This window comes from Ornithorhynchus anatinus, chromosome 3 (assembly GCF_004115215.2).
Source record: "Ornithorhynchus anatinus isolate Pmale09 chromosome 3, mOrnAna1.pri.v4, whole genome shotgun sequence".
In the NCBI taxonomy this organism is placed as follows: domain Eukaryota; kingdom Metazoa; phylum Chordata; class Mammalia; order Monotremata; family Ornithorhynchidae; genus Ornithorhynchus; species Ornithorhynchus anatinus.
In genome coordinates this window covers 101,035,371-101,041,355 of record NC_041730.1, presented here as the reverse complement: position 1 = coordinate 101,041,355, position 5,985 = coordinate 101,035,371, and positions in this window count along the sequence as shown.

Here is a 5,985-nt window from a genome sequence, read left to right as displayed (position 1 = left end):
ACAGAGAAGTTAAGTGACCTGTCCAAGGCCACACAGCAAGCAAATGGAAAATTCAGGATTATAAACCAGGATTATGACTCTGTGCCTGTGCTGTATCCATTGAGCCAAGTTGCTTCTTATGTTGTGAAGGTTTTGGGGTGCAACTTAGTCTTCAATAGTTTAAACTTCTCATTCTACTTATCCTCTATCTACTCCCTCTACACCTCAGTTCATGCATTTATTTTACTCAAGCTAACCTACTCACTGGACTCATTTTGTTCTCTCCCATCACTAATTCTCTCCCATCACTAACCTCTTACTCCCATCCTCCTTTCTGCCTAATCTTCCTCTTCCTTCAAAAACAGAAGAATAATGTTCCTCCATCAACAATGCCCTTCTGAAATCACAACTCCACTGGGAGGACTTCAGAATTAATCTCTCATCTCTTCTCCAAAATTCCCTGCAATTACCATTCTAGTATTTCCACATCACCTAAACCCTTGGGATTCATACCCCACTTGAAGCACTTATATAAGCACTTTAAACTCTATCATTTCATCCTATTAGGCCAGTTATCATGTCTACTAATTCTGTTGTTATCCTCCCAAACATTATCCTCCCATGCTCTGCACATAGTTGGTGCTCAATAAAGATATCAGCTGACTGATATTCAATTAGATTTCTCCTTTTTACTTATCCACACTTCTCCCCTAGCCCAACCTCAATGAATTGTACAGAACATTATATTAAGTACTTGAGAGAATACAATAAAACAATGTAACAGACACATTCACTGCCCACTGTAATAATCTTTTGGCTGCGCATGATTCTGGGTTCTTCTGCCTCGGATCCCTTTTTTAAGCCATTTCTCCTGCCTGGAAATTCACCTCTCTTCAAACCCAAAAGATGGCATCTCTCTCTTGTCAACACCTATCTCCTCCTTCTCCATGAGGCCTTCCCTAATTAATTTACTCCTCCTAGGTCACATCCTTCCAACACCTCCCCAACTTTTTTTCTACACCTCTGCACTAATGCATTCACAACTACCAGTTGCAGAATTTTTGTACATATACACTTGCATACTCTAGTATTTAAACATTTCCTCAACCACAAAGCCATCCATCTTTCTCTTTTCTTTTTTGTAATCGATAATTGTTTTGTGTCCATAGCACCCATTATTTATTAACTGTAAGGGCAATGATTGTGTCCTATAATTCTATTGAACTTTTCCAAGTGCTTTGTACAGAACTCTAAGGAGAGTATGTTCTCAAAAATGATTATTGATTAATTAATGTGCCACTAGTCATTACTGTCAATGAAGAACAAATTGTATTTATTCGATTGATAAAGTAGATATGGAGTTTTCTATTAAATGACCCTTACCCTCTCTCACTTTACCTCCATAATTTCCTACTACAACCTAACCCACATGTCTTTTTCCCCTAATGTAAACCTACTCTTGGTACCTCGATCTCTTGTACCATGCCGCTGAACTCTCACCCACATCCTGCTTCTGAACTAGAACCTTCTGTCTTCTTATGATACATATTATCATTCTCCCTACCTTCAAAAGCTTATCAAAAATACACCTCCTCCAAGAGGCTTTTCCTGATTAAGAGCTCATTTCCTCTTCACCCACTCCTTTCTGTGTCACCCTTTCACTTGGATTTGAACCCTTTATTCACTCTTTCAACTCCACAGCATTTATGCACAAATTCATAATTTAATTTATTTCTTCATATTAGTATCTGTCTCCCCCTCTAGACCATAAGCTCGCTGTGGGCAAGGAGTGTGTCTACAAACTCTATTATACCATACTATCCCAAGTGCTTGCATAGCATAAGCACTCAATAAATTTGTTTGATTGATTGATGACCCCTTAGAGTAAACAATACCTATGAAAAAAAAATTCATAATTTCCCTCATGCAATCGTCTTTCATTTAAATTAAGATGGAGTATCTAATCCTGAATACTATAGCCCAAGCACAATCTTTATAGAAGTTGTTATTACTAGTGAGGGGTAAGCATCTTTGCTTGCTATTCTATTTTATTGTTTTATGTACTGAGACTCCCTTCAAGCATTACACTAAACATAAATGGTTTGTTCTTAAAAGGTTAGCACTAATTTCCAGATTTCAGCTTTTAGAGAAGTGAAATATCTGATGTAATTAGGAACACCCACCCACTCAAGAGACTTTGAGGAGGTTGAGGCACCTATGGTTATATACAAATAGCTGAAGCCATGGAGGGTGATGGTGATGATGGTATGTACCTACTATGTGTCAAGAACCCTCAGCTCGGGTACATACAAGATAATCAGGTTGAACACTGTTCCTTTTTTTTTAAAAAAAAATTGTATTTATTAAGCATTTACTCTGTACCAGGCACTGTACTAAACGCTGGGATAGATACAAAGCTAATTGGATTGGACACAGTCCATTTCCTACGAGGGGTTCACAGTCTTAATATCTATTTTACATATGGGGAAACTGAGGCACAGAGAAGTTAAGTGACTTGCCCAAAATCACACAGCAGACAGGTGGCAGAGCAGGATTAGCACCACAATCCTTCTGACTCCTGTCCCTGCTTCTGGCCCACATGGGGCTCAAACTCTAGGTAAGAGAGAAAGCAGGTGTTTGTTTCATCCTTATTTTTTAAAATGAGGAAACTGGGGCACAGAGAAGTGACTTTCGCAAGGTCACACATCAGGGAAGTGGCAAAGTCAGGTTTAGAACCCAGGGCCTCTCACTCCCAGGCACATGCTCTTTTCACATAGACCGTACTGCTCTTTGAAGATGGAATCTGTTCTTGCAGGTTGCTCGACTCTGCTTTTAAAAGAGAATGCCTTTTGCAATTTCAAAAATCAACTATGCTTCCTTCTTATTATTTACAGTGACAAAATCCATGAATCATGATTCAAATGACCACTAGATAAAATACAAATCAAGATAGATAGCAGGGCCAAATCAAATGAAATAGAAACATACCTCAACCCAAACACTCTTGAATTTCATTTCAGACTTAACTCAAACCTAATTAAGGTTTTCACAGCCAAAGAATTGACATTTCTTTGCAGCATGGAAGACTTAGTGCTAATTAAGCTTTTATTGAGACCTAACCGGAAGGAGTGGAAACCCAGTTGTTTTTAATGAGTTTTTATGGCGCATACCCAAAGCTCAACAAGTATGGAGGGGGAGAGAGACAGACAGACAGACAGAGACAGAGAGACACACACACTGACTGTCTGACTGACTGACTGACTGACACACTGAGTTGGGCTCCAGTTGCTGCTAAAATGATTGACTCAAACTGCCATCTAATTCTGCCTCTGTGCCCACCGGAGAAGCAGAGTGGCTCAGTGGAAAGAACATGGGCTTAGGAGTCAGAGGTCATGGGTTTGAATTCCTGCTCTGACACTTGTCAGCTGTGTGACCGTGGGCAAGTCACTTAACTTCTCTGTGCCTCAGTTACCTCATCTGTAAAATAGGGATTAAGACTGTGAGCCTCATGTGGGACAACCTGATTACCCTGTATCTATTCCAGTGCTTAGAACAGTGCTCTGCACATAGTAAGTGCTTAACGAATACCAACATTATTATTATATATCTGCAATATGGAATTTATGAAGTTTGCTTTTTATGAGAAAAGTTGGTTTTATCCCTGAATCTGCATGAGGTACAATTCACATTAAATGTATATGTAACATTATTTGGGGATTGTTGGGCAGATAAGGCAGATGTTTTTGAAGTCACAGGATATGGGTGCCCCCTCAGCATGTACTTCAGAAACCAGGCATCAAGATCCCTGATTGATTGATTGATTGATTCATTCATTCATCCATTCAGTGATATTTATTGAGCGCTTACTGTGTTTACTGCGGTTCCCTCAGTGTCCACTTAAACACATCCACAAAGCCTGGACTCAAGTTTGGTCCAGTCTCCCTAATGCAAGATTCATCCTGTGGCAAAGTGTCCCATATACCTCAGCATGGCAGGGATAGAAAAAACATTTTGACTCCCCATGAGCCCTTAGGCCATAGATGACAACGGAGACTGGTGTGGGTTTTTTGTGTTGCTACTACCCCTAGGTTCTTTTTTTTTCTGCCCACCTCCAAAAAAGAACTGCTTTCTACTCAAATCAAATTGGGTTTTAGAAGAAATGATCATTTAGGAAGTCACAGAAGCCAAGCAAAAAGCAATCAAATCCTTGTTTCCAATTGATTGTGCTACCATACTATACTATTGTCCACTGGATTTTAATTTTTGTGTGGGAAGTACTTCTTTCTAGATCCAATTTTTTCAGCACCTCTGTTTTGATCTAGCCAGGATAACATTTTGTCAACAGCATTTAAGTGTTACTGAAGCCCAACAACATCTTTTGGGGAAGATCACTGTTCACTACACAAAATCAGGACTCAAAGATGCCAAGTCACAAATTAGGCATCTGGGTGTGAAGCCAGTGCAATGGGTTGCTCTTTGGAAGGTGTTTGACTAGGAAAATCCCTACTGAAGATGAAAAAATGCCAGCTATTTAGGAATTCCATTTAGAATTTAGTCAAATTGTTCCCATTTGCTTATATGACTATAAGAAGGCAACAAAAAAATGTATGTTTGACACTTCATTAAACAACTCCAGCAGGGATATCATTGCAAGTATGAATCTTTTCCAGAGATTTGGGTTTTGGGGTCAGTAAAATACCCCTAAAAAATAGAAAGATATCTTTAGTACTTGTAATAATTATAGAATAGTAGCTATTGAATAAGGTTGACACATGAGCTTGTTTTTTTGCATGCATCATCTAAAAATATCAAATATTTTATTCAACTTAAAATACTGCATTTAGCTAAGATACACATGGTGGCACATATTTGGGGAATTGGATTCCTGAAAAGATAAGTAAAGAAAGAGGAAATCAGATTAGAAAAGGAAACAAGATTAACAAAAAGTGTTGGGCTAAAAAAAGTGTTAGGCTAATATGTTTAGCAATAGAAAAATAGAATATTGTTCTCTGATGTGTAGGATGAAGAGAAATAAATGATGATTAAAAATAGTTCCTGAAAATCTTTAATTTAAATAATAAATAAACCAATTTTAATTATTGAGCACTTACTCTATGCATAGCACTGTATTAAGCACTTGGTACAGTACAATATAACAAAGTTAGTAGATTGGTGCCCTGCCTACAAGGAATTTACAGGCTAGAGGGAGAGGCAGATTTTAAAATAAATTATAGATATATACATAACTGTTGTAGGACTAAGAATGGGATAAATAAAGGGTACAAATCCCAGCGCAAGTGGGATGCAGAAGGGAGAGGGAGAAGGGGAAATGAAGGTTTAGTTAGAGAAGGCCTCTTGGAGATGTGAATAACAATAATGATAATAATGATAATAAATATAATGGCATTTGTTAAGCACTTAGTATGTGCCAGGCACTGTACTAAGTGCTGTTGGAAACAAGCAAATCGGGTTGGACACAGGTCCTGTCCTATGTGGGGCTCACAGTCTCAAATCTCCATTTTACAGATGAGATAACTGAGGCATGGAGAACTAAAGTGACTTGCCCAAGGTCATTCAGCAGACAAGTAGTTGAGGCAGAATTAGAACGCATGACTTTCTGACACCTACACCTATGCTCTATCTATTATGCTATGCTGCTTCTCCAGCATGGCACAATTAGGCTTTAAGGTTGGGAAAGTAACCATCTGTTGGAGATGAAGGGAGAGAGAGTTCCAGAGCAGACACATTGTGTGCTCAAGGGCTCTGTGGCGAGATAGTTGAGGTCAAGGTACAATTAGTAGGTTGATGTTAGAGGAGTGAAGTTAACTTGGTGGGATGTAGAAGGAAATGAGTGAAGTAGGATTGAAGAGGACAAGTTGAATGAGTGCTTGAAAGTCAATTGTAAAGAGATTCTTTTTCATGTGGAGGTGGATGGGCAACCACTGAAGCTTAATGAGGAGTGGGGAAACTTTTTTTAAGAAATAATAATAATAATAATGGTGGTAT